This window comes from Scleropages formosus, chromosome 5, assembly GCF_900964775.1.
Source record: "Scleropages formosus chromosome 5, fSclFor1.1, whole genome shotgun sequence".
NCBI classification, from domain to species: domain Eukaryota; kingdom Metazoa; phylum Chordata; class Actinopteri; order Osteoglossiformes; family Osteoglossidae; genus Scleropages; species Scleropages formosus.
In genome coordinates, this window is record NC_041810.1 from 11,006,116 (window position 1) to 11,024,555 (window position 18,440).

Here is an 18,440-nt window from a genome sequence, read left to right on the forward strand (position 1 = left end):
GACAGCTCCATAAATGAGTCCAGCACCATCTTATCTATGTAATTTGATATTTGAATGTCACTTCTATAGGAGCTACTTGAGGGATGTGAACCAGCAACATGGTGGTATCAGACAAACTGCGAGTCAGTAATCCTGTGTTTAAAGATCATTGTCTGCTGTCGGTGCTTTCGTGTTTAATCCCAGATGGACAGTGTGTCACTTTGGAGGGAAGCGTTTGGCCACCGGACCACCGCCGGTGAGCGCTCGGGGGTTCCTGTGGTTTATTTCTCTCGTCAGTCTCCACTGCTGTTTACTTCAATCACACTTGCCCCTGGTGACCTTGTGGCCGCCATGTTTACCCAGCATGGTGTCACCTTCAGATAACTTCTCCGTTCTCCTCCTCCCTGTCTTTTGCTTTATCTCCAAGCGGTTTTTCTCCCTTCTCCAGCAGCAGACAATAAAAAGCCCAGACAGGTGTTCTTCTCTCCACTTCTGTCTCTTTTCTCTACCGTCAGCTTCACTTAGTGATATTGTTGTGGGTGCGCATCGATCCACCTGCGCCGTCTACATGTTCCCTGTGAATTACTTTGATATTGATGGAGCGGAGTGACCGTAGTGTGACGTTCTGAAGGTTTCTGTTTGCTGGAGCCAGGAGCTTGTAATTGCCATCTATTATAAACACATTGCTCCGCAACGCTGCTGGCAGGTTACTGCGTGTGAGTAATGCATCGCAACTTGATGCTTTTTTTTCAATAAGTGGTATAATGGGCTTTTAGGGCTCCTCCGTCTATATAATAGTCTTCTGAAAGGGCCTCAATTCTTCTGTTTCTGACAGGAAACTAATGTTTTTATGTCTGCTATCGGAATCGTCACCATCGCTGTTTTTCGCCCTTCAGGAAACCGTTTCGGTGTTTAGACAATGAACGCACCGCTGGCGTCCTCGCAATGAGCCGCGAGGCCGCGCTCGGAAACCCGAGTCGCGAAAGGGGAGCATGGCGCGGCGAAGGGCCGAGGAAGCTTGGGACGCGGGTCTCCCGGGGCCAATGGAGTGAGGTGGAGATAAGGCAGCGACACGGGTCTCGCACGACTCTTAGCGATGGGTTACGCATCCGATCCGCATAATCTCCGTGAAAACCCCATTCGCAACCGCAGCTCTCTGCTTCCTCGAAAATACACAGTTAACAGCCTGTAGACCACTGGTAATACGCTAAATTATCAAGCTTTTCACTTCATTTGAAAAATAAGAAATACGACTTATTATTTTCCAAGAAAAATGATAAGTTTGACCGTCAAACATTACACTCTGGGAAATGAATAATTTTTTCCGCTGCTCCTGGGAAGCGGCTTTACAGCTGGGAACTTCCTGCCACCGAGTTCAGTGTGAAACAATGAACCTGTACGCTTTTTTACCGCTTTGACAAACTACCAAAAAATGCGGAGACGACATGGGAAACGGCATTGCTGCTTGGACAAGTGTTTTCCGTCCAAATAGCTGCCTGGTTTCTCTAATTTTAACTGAAATATTAAATGTGCGAGGGAGGAAGGCGCAGAGGAAGCGAACCATTTCTTAACTTTACCTAAAAAACACGAGTATATTTGACAGTGACCGCACCCCTAATCTGTGCACATGGGCTCCCTTCATGTCCTCCGGCAGAGCGCTGCACTGTAGTTGTCCTGAAGCTGTACTGAGATCGTTTTATCGTTGTGTTGGACTTGTACAGCGGAAATAAGAGCAGAAAACAGAGCGGTCAAAAACCTTTGGTGCGTCTTCCTCCGAATCTCACACTCCTAGTGCTCGTCCTCTGTGTTCTTGGTCAATTAGATCACTATAAATAAGAATATTCCCGTCCTCAAAGTGTTCCTAACCACGGCCTCTGTCTTCAGCACATCTTTTAGAAAAGTAATGACTCAATACCGTTTATTTATTGATCAAAGTCTGGCTTAGTAAACAGAAGTGGTTGAGTTTCCAGAATGTTCTTTATAAATAACAGATGTAAAAAAAAAAAAATGGGGCTTTCTGTTGTGCGTTGCTGCGTGCAGGCCATGCCCTTTAACACACACACACACACACACACACACACACACACGTAGCCTCAGTTGCTACGGCCCTGTTTCTGCACTCTCGTGCTCCCGGGCGAAGGAGTTAGCGAGAAAGCGGCGGCGGCGGCGGCGGCGGCGGCGCTAAGGCGAGTGCGGGGCTATCGCTTTGAAGGCACTGAGAAGTTAATTTATGGCCCGTATGTTAATGAGTGCCACGTTTGGACTCGAATGCCTAATGAAAGGTTGCACCTGCAGCTGCATACAGATGAATGTAAATGACAGCTCGTGTTTGTGCCGCGCGAACCCGCAGCCTCCCGTGCGCTCAGCCCCCGAACAGCCCGCCCAAACATGAAAGCTGCTTTTTATTCCCACAAATACGCTCTGACAAATGTTTAGCTTCGCCTTGAACTAATCTAATGCCGAATGTCTAACGTCTCCTGCTGAATTATATCTCGCGCGGCGCACATTGGACTGAATTTGGAAGTAAATAATGAAGGGGAATGGCGATCAAACGAGCAAACTGGAGACGGCAGAGTTACTGCAGACGGGCCTCGCCGGAAATCGAACGCTGTCCCGGCGTTTAGGCCTCCTCGGGCTGACGGCCCTGCGCTCTGCACGGATGTTTCCAGGTCTGGATCCACGTGGCCAGAGCGCCGACCCTCAGCGCGTGTGAGTTTGGGTCGGCGCCCAGTTTGTCCTGAGATGTTTTATGGTTTCTGTCGACTCGGTTCTAACCGTCTGAGTTCAGTGCCGACCCGCTGAGGCGGGCTTTGCGCGCAGCATCTTTCATCATTCATCATCCTTTATGTTTCCCCATTAATTGGTCGCTGCCATTGAAAGGCTCAGACTGTGGTCTCGGTCGTCCTCCGGACCGTGTGGACCGGGCTCCACCCCGCGCCCCCTGTATGTACCTGTGTGTTTGTGGCCAGTCGCACACCTCCACACATCTGTCTGCAGTGACTTTAGGAAAAAGTACAGTTCGCGGTACAGCAAAGAAGTCGCAGAATATTTACTTAGCAATTAGTGGCGATAATTTTAATAACGGCATAATGTGCAGCACTGCAGTGAGGGCAGTTTATTCTGCGTCTCCTGCATTCATCTCTAATTAGTCCTCTCTCATTTTTCCCCATTTTCTTTTTTATTTCATGTCTTTTTATTTCTTTGCCGGACACTGATCTCGATCTCTTCCCTGCGGATGTTAAGCGCACCGTTTCATGTGCTCCCTTTCTAAAGTGGTCTCTTGTTTAATTTAATTTGAATGCTGTTGTTTGTGTTCAGCTCCTCCTGTGAGCGAAATCGATTGCGCGGATCAATATGCCGTGTGAGCGGGAAGGGAGGCCTCGCGCCGCCCTGCAGCCTTGTGTAGTCGCGGGGGCCTTTTTCCCGCCACGGGTCAGGGCACCATGTGCTTCTGCATTTAATCTCCAGCTTGACGATGCTGAGATCCGGGGTTCGCTGTCAATTAGAGCGTCTCTTGGCGGCAGTACACCGACGGAGCGATCCTCCCGTACACCTCTCTCACCTTCCAGGTCGTCGGCCCAAATTGATGCCGCGCCCAGTGAAGCGAAACGGCTCGGGATACTAGCTTTATTCTCACCTTGAACTTAATAGAGTTCCTGGGAGCAGGAGCCATAAATGCTGATGCCAGGACTTTTGGGTCGGCAGGCTGGAGTGGGCGGGGCCATTGGCTTCTGCATATGTGTCATTTCCAAATGTCGTCTGCGAAACATCACTAACCGTCATCAATCCTGTCTTTGTTTTGATTACATTATTATAAACCTTATTTTGTCTGAGATTTCTACACTAAACTACTGAAACTGATTTAACCGGTTATACAGCGGAGTAATTTTTTTACTCTATCAACTGATCAACCAGATTACTGCAGGAGGGAGATTCGAACCTGGGCCCTATGCCTAGAGCTCATAGACTTACTAGTACAACTCCACCTGCCTTCTGTTTTGTCTTTTCTACATCACCTAGAACTTGTGATCATCGATATAGTAGATGTGGTGTTAGTGCTGATGGTGCTGTACCTTCAGGAAGTTACACTGATTATGCAAATGCCACACAGATGTGAGATTCAAACCTATACCTGAACAGCTCAGGTGCTGGGAGGCAGCTGTGTAACTCATTGTGCCACCATGCTGTACCTTGAAAATGGGATAGGAATATGTAATAAGAATTATAAGAATGCAATGTATTTTACATAAAATGAGAACAGAACAAAAAGATCATGTAAATGAGAATAAGAGGTCATGAGCTGAGGCGTTCGGAGGGTCGTAGCCTACTGTTATATTGATGTCAGATAGGAAAATACCAGCAGATGGTCTACTGGGTGGAGCTGTTGCTTTGCACTCAAAAGAGCAGGGTTTGAATCCTACTCCTGCCGTAGTTCCATTGATCAAGGTACTTACCCTGAACTGACATGGCAAAATGACCCCGCTGCATAAATGGGTGAATCACTCTGTAAAAACATGCCATTGGAAGTGGAATAAATAACGAAAGGGAGGTGAGCCGGTGTGGTCATGTTTCCAGGCCTGGCGCTGATAACCGGTAAGATAGCCACAGTTAAGTCATCGCTGGAGGAGTTCATTTTCAGCGCGCCACATGTGTTAGAAGAGGAGCAGCTGAGCTCTTCAGCTTGTCCAGGCAAACAATAGGCAGCAGATAAGGCCTCCGTTGGGAGATGCTCGGGGCCCCGGGGGTGAGGCAAAAGGAGCCGGGAAGAGGGAAAAAGGCTCCTTTTATTCGACCCTCACTACGGCTCCACTTTTGTTTCTCGTCCAGAGCCGTTTGGCTAATGCAGCATCTCGCTGGGCTCTGAACTGCAGCCCGTTGGCCAGGCAGAAGAACAGCGGCGTGTGTGAAAGGAACGCGTAGAACAAGGCAGAGGGTTTGTCTGAATGTTTAAGAGCTGTCTCAGGATACCGGACAGAAACAGGTGACTTTGTCACAATGTCACACCACTAATTCGATTTTACCTGCTTCCCGAAGACACAAAAAAATTAATCAGATTTTACATCTGATTTATTTGATTTTTTTAATGCTATTTATAGCGCATATAAATGGATGAACGCAGATGTCGGTGTAAAGATTTATTATTTTTCCAAACATTATAGCTGTTTAATGTAGCCATAACATCTGCACTGCATTATATTTTATGACTTTGAGACAAAACAGCTGAGACTAAGAAGTGAACTTTCCAGAATTTTACTTCTGCTGAAGAAGTAACTTTTCCTTTGGGTGTGAAACTCAGTCATTGTTTAATCCACGGTAAATTTGTCTTTGTCCAATGAGAATCATACAAGTTCCTCCTCTAATAAGGGCTGGATGTTATATTGAGGGGGTGCGGTGGCGCAGTGGGTTGGACCACAGTCCTGCTCTCTGGTGGGTCTGGGGTTTGAGTCCCGCTTGGGGTGCCTTGCGATGGACTGGCGTCCCGTCCTGGGTGTGTCCCCTCCCCCTCCGGCCTTACGCCCTGTGTTACCAGTTAGGCTCTGGTTCCCCGCAACCCCGTATGGGACAAGCGGTTCTGAAAATGTGTGTGTTATATTGAGTTTTCAGCCAGTCACACTGACAGTGAGATACATTTTCTATCCAATGACTGCGTGTTGTGGTGAGTGCTCAGCCAATCATTTTTTGGTTTAATCAGCTTAAAGGAACATGTTAGACTGTGAATGTTGCTGAGGAAGTTTGAGACGTACTGTGATCGAAAATGTTTCACATGAAAGTTTTATACACACACACACACACATTTTCAGAACCGCTTGTCCCTTACGGGGTCACGGGGAACCGGAGCCTACCCGGCAACACAGGGCGTAAGGCCAGAGGGGGAAGGGGACACACCCAGGACGGGACGCCAGTCCGCCACAAGGCACCCCAAGCGGGACTTGAACCCCAGACCCACTGGAGAACAGGACTGTGGTCCAACCCACTGCACCACCGCACCCCCCTGAAAGTTTTATAATTGAAAAAAAAAAAAACAATGCAGGGATGGGTGAATTTGGCCACTTGGTGCATTAAAAATTCCTCTGGGTGACAGATGTTTTCTCTGTTCATGGCCACCATGGTCTTATTCCGAGTGTAATTATATTAAAATCACTGTCAGAAAGTCCGCTTGTGTTTACTGAGATCACACTGCCTGCACCCAGCTCCGCCCCCCCCCGCCGCTAAGCGTTTGGATTTAACTTCATGCTAAAAATACACAAGTTCGGAGATTAAAACTTGGTTTAAAAGGGACTTGGTTCCCAGTTTAGGTCATGTTGGTTTTAACGCCACACTGTTGGACTGCTTTACAGTTAAACTGGCAGGACTCGTAATTGCTGGAACACTTATATTAGGGAACAAACTCTGTTTGTTTAACCTGACTGACATCTGATGGCGAATAAGATTTCTCATGTTTGTGCAGCCTTGTCTGGGGTAATTATAAATAAAACAATCCTTGAGTGCCCACATGATCTCCCAAGACAATGAAGTAATTACTTTTTTACATCTAATCATGGGGCCGCGCACTCCTGCCTGGTCAGGTTTCAAAAGTCTCGCTCCCTGACAAGCCATCGGCCCGAAGAATGAAGTGTGGCTTATTAAACTGCCCTGTCGGGAGGAGCGTGCGGTCATCTCCACCAGGCAGTGGGCTCTTCTCAAATTGGTCCGTCACGATGAGCGTGTCGTGGTGTAGTGATGTGGCGCGACTGACCGGCCGCTCCCCACCCCCAACCCCCCCGTCGGTGTCGTTATTAGGAACCACTTGTCTCGTTGACACGGAGGCCCTTAAAGTGACACCCTATAAGGTGCTTGGCTAAATGAGCGAATGCTAATAAGATGTAAATGGCTTCAGTCTCAACTGCTGAACCCATGACCTTTGTTGTGTCATCACTGTGCGCTCTCAGCACTCATCGATGTATCAGCCACCATGTGGAGGATGAGCCATGGTTAAAAGAGTTAGCAAACAGATTTTGCCCATTACCCCACCATGACTGTGAAGTATTGATCACTCCTGATGTGCTAATAGAGTTGTGAACCGGGATTAGCCCTTTACTGGACCAAAACTGTTCTTTAATGTTTGTCTGAGTGGGAAGGTTTGCGTCCGGTTTGCGTCCTGGTGCGGTCAGGAAGAGGTGCGCCATTGTGTGTCGCTCGCTGCCTTTCGGGGTCACGGCAGAGCGTGCTCATGAAAGGAAGGAGAATTTGCCGGAGCGGTCGGCTCGACCCGCCTGTGGCCTTGTCTCGTTCTCTGTGCTCAGGTTCTGATGAGGTCGTGCTCTCGGTCGCGCCTCTCAGAGTCACGGCAGGGCGAATTTGCGGAAGGCCCGTCGTTTCCTTCGGCCAAAATCGTTCTTAATGATGACGAGTAGTAGATCGAGGGATTGCGTTTGTGTGAGAAAGGAAAACACCTGGTCATCCACCTATCCTGCGTGACGGTCATTTTCTGCCGTGTCCCACAGGTTTGTGTGTCGCGTGCCCCGTCCGGGGTGCCACATAATCGTGTTTATGTTTGTGGTGCGCTAAGCGGCTTACAGACGGCTTTGTGTCGAGCACAGCTGGGTTACGCTCCATCCCAGCAGCAGGGGTACCTCCGCTGGGGGCAACAAAATGGTTTTAGGAAAGATTTAGGTAATAAAATAATCCGTCACTAAATCTGAGTCTCATCTGTTGTCGCACCATGATATGCTACTAATTAAAAAATAAATATATATCTCCAGCATGTGTGACTTTTCTCCTTATTCCAGACTTGTTTTACATAACAAATGTGGTCTCGAGGTGTGGCTCCTCGGGGCAAATTCGGTGAATGTCAGCTGGGGGGTCAGTCAATCAAATAGCAAATTGATTTTGCCGTAAAGGTCACCCAACGTCCATCAACGACTTGGGTATTTTGTACTTTCAAACAAACACTTTTGCTTGGTTTTATATTAATTTTGCTTTATGTACAAAGTGTGTAAATGACATTTAAAGGCCTTTCTGCAGGAATGCATAAAATGGTCATCCTGATGTGAGGATGACTGCGCACCTTTGCAGTCATTATGGCGATACACCACAGCACTCATCACAAGAAAGGTGCAGTTATACAGCATGCATCGTCATTTGAGTTTCTGGAAGATTCCCCTGCTTAACGGCAGTATGAGGAGACACTTTGTGAGTGTGGTTATTTACTACCGTGTGCAGGGCAAATTCTTTGTTGGAAATTAATCCACTGTCAATAGGACTCAATAGCCAGTCATCCACACAATGAGATATGTTACAGGTGTTTGTTGTGTAATCTGTATTAGAGCGGATTGTGAGCGTGTGAGTGAGTGTGTGTGTGTGTGTGTGTGTGTGGATGGGAAGGATTACAATAAGAACAAGAAGAGATTGTCTTCATTTTTCTCTGTGCTCGTGTGTGCGTGCTCAGATGGGGCTCGTTTTAATCTGACTGAAAACGAAAGATCTGTGTGTGTGTGTGTGTGTGTGTGTGTGTGTGTGTGAGAGAGACTCTCTCATCCTAGTGAGAAGGAGACAATGGAAACTGTGCTGTGTGAGAGAATGAATGTGATGAGGGCTGACGTGCTTTTTTACATTGATTGAGGTCCCGTTTTGTGAGGGAGCTGGTGGCATAGCAGTGAAACCCTTCCAAACGGAGAATCCCAGGTTTATATCCCTTCTCCTCATGTAGTCCCCTTGAGCAGAGCACTCACCCTGAACTGACAGTAAAATTACCAGGCTCTTTATAATGGGTAAATCACTGCAAGTGGCTTAGCACTGTAAGTTGCATGGGAGATGTGTCACATAAAAGAACAACAAAGTAAATTTGTCGCTGAATAATCATAGAAACAACTCAAACACAACATATGAACGTGTGAATTTCTTCAGTAGATATAGAGGAAAACAAGAGGCAGCAAAGAAAAATGTTAAAAATGCTAATAGAGAACACATTTGGCGTTGATGAGGTTCCGTCCCTGGAGTCAGAAGTGAGAGGCCTTAGGCAGGTGGGCTGAGCGGCGCAGCACCATCAAAGAGCCCCGCTGCGATTCTGCAGACGTCCATCTTTCCTGCGCCGGCCACGTTCCCCGGCGGCATTGTGGGAAGTGAGAGGCGCAGCACAGAGGCGCTTTGTGTGCTGACTCTGTCATGTGGTGCCATGGAGGAACCCGAGCCCCAGGAATGCGAGCGGAGCGCTCCTAGCCGAAGCCTGCAGTGGCCGATCGAGGCAGAAACAATCCGTCAGAGGGGGTCATTCCAGGGAGGATGAGCGGAATGAAGACGCACTATGTCCACAGCAACCGTGTCGGGTTTCGCTCACCTGTGGGCCGGCGAACCTCACCTGGCGGCCTGACACTAGGCATGAAGACACGTTCTTAGTTGGCCAGCTGTGATCATGAAAACCTGTTGCAGTACTTTTGTGACATTTGGATAGATAATCGTGTCTATATCATGTCGTGACTCATTTAATATGTCATTTAATGTCTTTAATTCATTTAATATTCCATTGAAACTTCTGTTCAAGGTGCCTTACCCGTTTATGTCACATTTATTTATTTAGCAAACACTTTTCTCTAAAGCAACATGATTTTAAATTACTTATCACTAGTCACCTATGTACACAGCTGGGTACTTTTTAGGTAAGTAGAGAGAATGAAAGAGGTAACCTTTGGGTCCAAAGGCAACAGCTCTAACCACTACACTACCTAGGTAATTTTCACTTTATCAGTTCAGGGTAAGCATCTTGGTCAAGGGTGCTATAGCTGGAGGTGGGATTTGAACCCACATCCTTCCAGTGCAAAGCAACAGCTCTAAGCACTGCTTGTTCCGCTGGTCTGTTCTGCTCTGCTGGTGCTGTTTGTTCCTGTTAAGCAGCTCCCACCCTGGAGGTTCGCTCAAACATGCGGCCGCCGCCATGGAGCACTCCGCTCTTTAACATTCCGGCGGAGCGTGCACCGTACCGCAGGCGCCCTGACGAGGACGCCGGTTATCAGCGCTGGCCCCGAGGTGAATTGAAGACACTGCGGCACACACAATGGCGCCACGCAGCAGCTGCACATCGTGCCTTATCACATCAGGCGGTGGGACAGGGGGCCGCAGGACGCACCTTGGCCCCGGGAAGATGTGTATCGCAGTGCAGCGATGGAGGGTGTCTACGGGGGCGCAGGGGTCCAAACATGCGTAAGCAGAGCACTGTCAGATTAGCGGCGGATAATTGAATAGTTTTTGTTATTGGGATCCGTCACTCGTCCTTATCTAATTAAATCTAATGAAACCTCGGCGCTGTCCGGCGATTATCCCTTCCTGATGTATGTGTAGCTTCCCAAGGTGGCTCGTTGTGGGCGTCAGGCGTCCCAGCATGCGTTGCTTGTGTGTACACTCCTGCGCGTGGGTCGATAAAACGCATTTAAAGGGACATTTTTCCTGACCTTTTCCCAGCTATATCTGTATTCGTTTGCTGATTCAATTACTTGTGTTTCGTCAGAGGCCCACAGCTGATTGGTTTTTTTGTTGCCCACTTTCAGATTTACGCTCCGCTTAAAGGATGGTCCTCTAATTTTACACATGGTTAGGCATCCTTCGGCCAAGCGCTGCCTCTTACTCTTTTATTAAGTCGCTCGGTCGGAGCCGGAGGAATGTGCTGCTCTGAGTGGGATCCCCACCCCTGAATTTCAGTGAAGGCTTGTCTACTTCCATAGAACATCCCGCAATTAATGGCACAGAAGACGTCTCCAGCTGAAGCTCACTGTGTCTCTGCAGCTAACCTGGGGGGGTGCAGTGATTTAGAAAGTAGAATCCTTTGCGTTATTGTCTCTCGCCCAAGTCAAGTCTGCATCTGCATTTTGTTGTCAGCTGGTGCCTCCCCTGGGCTTCCACAGACGAGCGGACTCACCGTGTCAATGATCTGCGTCAACATTCGTCTCTTTTCCTGTCCATCTGACCCCAGGTTGGCGCTCTTCTCTTTGTGCACCATTTCTTCCGTTGAAGATTTGTCCGTTTTCTTGGTAATGGTGCTGTATACATAATTTTTGGGACGCCCAGTCGGGCACCCAGACTGCACTTCTACATGAAGGAATTTGCACTCTCAATGTAATCTTCCTTCAGGATCAACTGGATTGCTGCAGAATAAGATTTGTTATTAAAATTGTTAAAAACAGAACAGTTATCAAAAAAGAAATGCCTTAGCTTTGTTTTTCATCTTTAAAGTTAGGCTAACTTAAATGCACTAGGCATCTCTCAAAGGTCAACAGCCAACGGTCAAGGTCAGTGGAAATGAGATCAACCAGTCATGACCTTCCATTGATCGGGGTTGCTTGACAGTGGATAAAAACGCACTCCTCCCGCGCTGCCCTTTTTTGCTTTCTACACCCTGATGATGTTACTTCAGTTACTAACGAAACATTTTCGCCCAGAATGCCAATATTGACTCTCTGGTGAACTCGGCTACCAATCTTCTGTTTTATCTCCAGCCATCTCTAATACTTCTTTCTTTTCAATCCGATAAAATGTGGACTTGAATGTGGACTGAAGTGTGTATGGCGTCCTCTGGGGAAGATCTGCTGCTTTTTCTTGTATCGGTGGTTTACATTTGGAGGGTGAATTCTAAGCCAGTGGCCCTTAATCGGGATGTCAGGAGGCGTTCTGCTACAGAGCCGCTTACTGAACTATTTTAATGCATGTGAATGCTCATCTTAATCTGATATTGTTCCACATGTTCTGGAAATTCTTATGTGCAGCACAATCTAAATGTACAGATTCGTTTTTTTTTGCCCGTGCGGAGATGGTTTCCATTTTAATATCTGCGTCACATAAAAGACAATACATGCAGGCGACATCTGCAGAACCTCATGGCTGGGGCTCTGATGTTCTCTGCATTATTTCTCGAGGTTTCGGCTGTGGGGACGGATGGGCCCTTTCCTTCCCAGAGGTAAAGTGAAATATTTGAAAAATATTTCTAGGCAGCCACTGATGTTAGTTTCATCCTTCCTTGAGGAGAGAAGCTAGGAGCTGCTGGGATTTGCAGGGAAACTGTATGGTGGGGAGTGGGTGGAGCCAGTGGGACGGGTGGAACCTTTTTTTCTGTGGATTTCGGGAAATAAGTGTAAGAGCAGATCTCCTCCTGTGCCGCATGGATTCCACTGTCTTTGTGTTCCCTTCATTTCCTTCCTGTAAACAACCAATGGAAGCAAAGTGTTGATTTGTTACCTGTCCAGGGACCAGGTGGGGGTCTGAAAGAGGGCCTTGAGCCCAAGGGGGTCATCTGATTGTGGACTGGAACGATAAATGAGCTCCAGCTGGTGATTTAAGAACATAATTTTTACTGTGTGAGGTTTGTGTGCTAAGTTTCTTACCCTGATTTACCCATTTACACAGCAGGGCAATTTTTACTGCAACGGTTCAGCGTAAGTACCTTGATCACAGGTGGCACAACAGGAGAAAGGAATTGAACCCCGGGTTCTACCAGTCCACTACGCTACCTGCTGACCCCTTTAGCTCTAAGAACCTTGTTTCTGCTCCTTCTCCAGTTTTCCAACCGTTTCTGTCCACCTTCTCTAACTCCTTGTATCCATTTTAGCATGAAACAAATTTCTCGGCTGTTCCGTTCTTGTCCTCAGACTCAACACCCAAGGACGGCGTGATCTGCTTTAATTTAGGCAAAAGAAAAAAAACAATCCGCCTGGCCAGCGAATTTAAACATCTGACTAAAGGTTATTTACTTTTATGTAAAACTATATTGTTTGTCAGTCTCGCATTTTTCACGGCATCCGAGCCCTCGGTGAAAGAACTTGTCATCGGCCACATTGTTGTGTCACAAATTGTTTGAGAAACACATCATCTGGGACAACTGGATTTATGTCTTTGAGAGGCAAACAATGTTCCGCTAAACAATCTGTGCAACATTTTATTGCAAACTATTTATGTGCTGATGGGAATATCCTGCTGCAGAATAAACACATTGTTCTTGAGTTGCGTCGAGCGGCCCATTGTGCTCCGTTCCACCTGAGGCCTGCCGAGTCCCTCTCAGGTCAAATCCCACTTCTGCCTCTCGTGCAATTTTCTCCTCTGTTGACTTTAATGCGATGCGCCGTGTTGCGCGTCTTGTTGAGGAAATGTATGTATCCCACATAAAAATGGCGTCATTATCATAATGACATTCTTATTGGAAGATAAGCACTTCTTTCGCGGGCCTTTCATAGTCAGCAGAGGGGAAAATTGTATGGGTCGCACTGGTGTACTCTGACACGCGCACGGGCACCAAGGTCTCCTCTCCGAGACGCCGGGTTATGGATACCTGTCCTCCGTAGACAAAGCTGTACCACTGGTCCCACCTCCTTCTGCCGCTCGCTGTCACCAGCCGCCATCTTCCAGGGTGACTCAGTGCTCCTAACTAGCTGCATCCGTCTGGATAGACGCAGCTCTGGCATAGGGCTGGGCGATGGAGGAAGCCCGAGGTGCAGTCTTGAGAACCTTTCTGGCTCCTCTCACTGGTATGCTGATATGAGTCTCACCTCTGACCTCTACCCCATCCCAAGCTCTCCAGTCTGTTGCTATCAGTTTGTGAAGTCTTGACGTTGACCCCTGAGTGCGATGCCCGCTATCCGCTTGTTCTGATTTATTGTGTGTAATGAGGAGCCAAAGCGGTCGATAATAAAGCTGCCACAGGGGGCGCTCACTGTTATACAGGATGTGCAGCAGGGTGGAGCCTGTGTTTTGTCTCATCAATTTGTGCGTTAGTGTATCACAGCTGCTGGCTTTTCTACTTATTTCAAACACTTTTCAAGGTGGAGCCACTCGGGCTAAATTACTACACAGAAATTACCCTGTTTATCCTTTGTCCTGCATTTTGTGGCGAGCTGAAAGGAACATTTTTGCTCTGCAAAGAACTGCAGGGGGCATAATGGTTAGAGCTGCTGAATTTGGACTCAAAGGACCCAGGTTTGAATCCCACCTCCTGCTGTAGTGCCCTGGATCAAGGTACTCTCCCTGAACTAATACAGCAAAAATTACCCTGCTGGATAAATGGGTAAATCAGTGCATGTACCTTTGGAGCAGAGTGTCAGCTAAATCAAAAAGGAGTAAAATAAAGAACTGAAGCTCAGCACCTCCACATGGCTGCTCCAGGGCTCCAGTGGGGGTGTAAATTTCACCTCCCATGTTGTGTAGCTCTGACAGAGCTCTCTGTCACGTGATGCAGCTCTCTGCTTCTCTGGTTTCTCAGCCCTGCTGCCTGTCGGTGCTGTCTGGACAAACGGCCCGTGTGTGTGTGTGTATTGGGTGGGAGGGGGAGCGGACAGATACAGACCCCCGGCGATGCCCCCAGCAGAGGCCCCTGGCAGCAAGTTCCTGTCTGCATGCTCAGCACTCTTTCCACGGGGCTGATGAAGGGCCTTTGATACTGCGGTGCTGGACTAGAACCTCTCCATGGTCTCCACAGCCGGAGCTCCTCTGCACTCAGAAACGGCTGAACGAGGGAACAAAGACATCATCGCCTGCTGAATCCACTTTACTACTACACACGGCGCATGTGAGTGTGTGTGAGTGGGGGTGCTCGTCCCTGGCAGAGCTCTTGTAGCACCTTCAGATCACTTGCCTGGAATCTCCAGGCTGATGTTCATCTCTTCTCCAGTCAGCACTCTGCTCTTCCTTAATAGTGTCTTTAAGTGAAGGGCCAAATAGGACAGGAAAGCAAACGGCCCACATGGTCATCCAGCAGTCAGCGAGATGGCACTGGGCTCTTGTCCACAGAATCTGTGAGATCCAAACACCTAATGCAGGGCCACCGAAGGTGGATTCCCCTGATTCGTCATCCCCTGGCTTGGGTACGACAGAGAAGAGCACTTTGCAGCTTGTTGTTATGCTGGACTGAAGTGCCATGAAGTCCACGGCAACACAGTCTCAGTCTTTGTGGCATCCTGGGCATGTGGCTTTGAACCAGGACCAGGCGGGTGGACTTTCATTAGGCTCCTTTTATTTTTTAGACCTGAAGTGAGCAAACATAGTAAAGAGAAAGGCAACAACACAGGAGGCACCAAGTGAACACAAGAAAGCAACATCTGAGTAAACTAAAGGAACTGGAGGTCATGTAGAGCTTCTGCTCCGAAGGGTCTGGTGCTGAAGTTTCTCTCCTCTCTGCCTCTTCCTCAAGCTCCTGCCGCGCAACCCTCAGTCGTGTTCTTCATTGGATGATCATTAACTCATTACCTCATTAAGTCATTAGCTCTTTAGCTCGTTATCAAGCTGCTCCCGGGTGGAGCAACCATCCCGGCCAGCTGGACGTGGCTACGATTCAGTCTGTCATACACGCACTTCTGGAAAGTTCTGTGCTCCACGTGTGTCCGCCGTCACGGCGACTGAGTCCATCAGTGTGGTTGCTGCCGTCCTCTTCTTCTGTTTCCTATAACTTTTCCCATCATCACCCATCATTTTTTCCAGAGAACCCAACCTTCTCACGACATGTCCAAAGTACGAAAACCTCACTCTCGTCACTGGTGGTTCCGGTGGGAGTTCTTGTTTGATGTGACCCAACATTTTTTTTGTTTTCCTGGTGTCCGTGGAAACGAAGGCGTAGCAGGGCCTAAATGCAGTTGCCAGCGTTCAAAGTGAGCTGTCAGCAGCAGGGTGTTTCAGGAATGGGCCGTTATGGAGATCGAACTTGTTCTTGTTTTGGGACATCTCAGCCACTTGCTGGAGCTCGGAGGCACTTCCTCGAGGGACGCAGATCATGTTCCGCATAATCAATTTCCCATCTCAACGCCGAGGCTCTCCGCTGAGAGCAAAATCACTAGAAAGGAACACAAAAACACACACAGATCAGTCCAGCTTGAGGTGTTTTCTTCCTGTTTGTTTGCTTGTTGCCAAATATTGCACTCAGAAGAGAGTCTGAATAATTTAGAAGTCTAAAGAATTAATTACATGGAATGGTCCACTCAGCTTTCCGGAGGATTCTATTAATTCAGATGTAATTAAATAGTATGTTTTTGTGCGGAGATCCTCTCGCGTGTGGGCAGAGGCACTCGGAGCGCGTTCTGCATCCACGGCTCGCTATCAAAATGCAAATGGTGTTTGGGATATTTACTGTGCTGCGTTAATGCGCTTTAAATCAGTGCCTTTGTCCGGTAAGTACCGGAGGAGTCGCCGCGCGCACATAAATCAGCCATTAAACGCTGATGTGACCTGAATAGTTCTTCATACATATATAATCATGGCATCTCCAAAGCAGCGCAGACATCTCCAACATTTATGAAGAGTCTATTAAAGAGGCCTAATAATGTGCAGCGCCGAGTGACCAAATGACCCGACGCGTTTCCCCTCCGGGGCCGAACCTGTGTTTCGTGGCATCAGTGTATCGCTTGTGTGTCCGCGGAGTGTGTCTTCGTGTGCGGATGAGGAAAGCCACCTCCCGATGCTCACTGCCGCCCCTCTTCCCTCTTCTCTTCCCAGGACCTGAGTGCTCAGGTGGCCCTGGCATGTGAGACGGCGCATTGCTGAGACACGTCGGCACCACAGGGAGCACTGACAGGTGTGTCTGTGTGTATGTGTGTGTGTGTGTGTGTGTGTGTGTGAAATGCCTCTTGGCCATTGAGCCCTTTGCATCTGTGTGCATTTAAAACTGTTCTCTCTTATATCCAGCTGTACGTCTGCCATTCAGGGGTAATTCATGGTAATTCATGGCAATTCGTGGTTCACTGTAATTGCAAGCTGTATTTGGTAACTTTTTCATTTAGATCGTTTTCAGGTTTACCGTCATGGTCTTTCCGCTCAGTGTGCATCGTGTCTGTGGTCGTGTGCGTGTGTGTGTTTGTGTTTTCTAAAGGTACTGATATTAAAAGGGACAGCGCAAGGGCCGCGTTTCCCATTTTCTCCGTAAAGGACGAGCTTCAGGCACATCAGGGCATCCCCTCAGTGTATGCAAATCACTGGTGAGGCCTTCGCTTTTGTCGCGCGATACTTGTCCTCGCTCTGCGTCTTTTGGCTCTGCGTCGAAATGCAAATGATGTTTTCGGACTCATGCAAAACAGCATCTGGTCTCCATTTTGTCCGGTTGTTCGACCGCCCGCCCGCCCGCCTGTCCCCCGTCTCGCAGCTCGCTTTGTCCCTGTTTATGTTTCATTCATTCATTCTCGTTTTTACAGGGGTAGTTGGGGGGGCGGACTTGTTAGAGGTTTTACTTTGGTGCCCAAGGACCAGGGTTCGAATCCCACCTCCTGCTGCACTGGCCTTGATCAACGTACTTACCCTGAATTGAAACAGTAAAAATTACACTGCGGTATAAATGGTAGGTTAGAGCAAGTAGCTCACTGTACAACCTCACACTGAAAGTAGCCTTGGAGAGAAGTGTAATAATAATAAGAATAATAATTCATAATGACAAATTGTCGCTCTCAGACCAGAGACAGTCCAAGCTGCCGTCATTCACTGACTTTTCAGAGATTAATTTGACCCCAGATCCTGAGCTTCATGGGAGGTGCGTTAATCTGGTCGGAGAGAAACGCACTCACATAACCGCTTTAATCTTTTTATGTAATCGAATGTCATTGCCAGGTTGAAGCTGACTACCTTTTCGTGCTGCATTTGTTGATTTCCTACATTTAGATCTGCAGTAAGCTGAAAAGCACGGTAATGGTACATGAGGAGCAGTAACTTGTTCAAAACGGTTTCAGAGCCCGGTGTGTGACGGCCCCCTGTTTCTCCATTACCGCGTTCCCTGTAACTGGCATCAGGTGTTTTTTCGGCGGTAAATGTTAAATAATTTCATTGGGGGGGTCACCAGGATCATTTCCATAGCAACCCACATGAGTCCAGCAAGGGAACTGAAGCCACAGACGGCCGGGAAGCAGCACATCTCAGAAATCACAGATCCTATTACTGTTGAAAGGTGTCAAATTCATTTTTTAAAAAAAATCCGAGCAGGATATTCATTATAATCGCGTTGATACGTGCTGACGTTAAATTAAGATGTACGTTTGATGCACTTTCTTCCTCTAATGTGCGGTCACTTTGAATTAGTTATCATGGAGCTTAATGAGCCTGGATGCCGGAGCACCTTCGGGTGGAGCGCTGAAACGGGAGTGCTGCAGTGGCCGAACACGGATTCTCGTCCTCACCTGAGGGTTTAAGACGCTCGGTGGTGAATAGCGATGTTTTCTCAGTCTGTTATCTTTAGGCGTCCAGGTGCTTTGCATCAGTCAGGTGCGGCGCCCCCCAATCCACACCGGTGGAGACGCTTGAATGGAAGGGAACAGCAGCAGAAGCTGGAGGAAAGACGCTAAACAAATATGTGTGACCAGGTCCGTGTCGAGGGAATTTGGCTTCAGCACCAGGACTGTTTACTTTCCCCGGCCGAGTTACGCTTTGGCTAACAAATACATTTTTTAACAAGAAAACGAAGGCGCACATGCTTTGTTTACCCAAAGAAAAGCGGAATACCGGGGCGGCTCCGGCAGATTGAGGCCTGTTTGCGTTAT

General features: G+C 48.1%; 1 protein-coding gene across 7 annotated transcripts in view; it reads left to right on the plus strand.

Moving 5' to 3' along the window:
• Positions 1-18,440, plus strand: part of LOC108938755 (adhesion G protein-coupled receptor L3-like) — a 147,383-nt gene that overhangs the window by 12,741 nt on the left and 116,202 nt on the right. For all 7 annotated transcript variants that reach the window (XM_029252166.1, XM_029252170.1, XM_029252169.1 and 4 more), the window contains exon 2: positions 16,417-16,495. The gene's annotated coding sequence lies outside the window, so the exon portion shown is untranslated. The remainder of the gene's footprint in view (positions 1-16,416; positions 16,496-18,440) is intronic.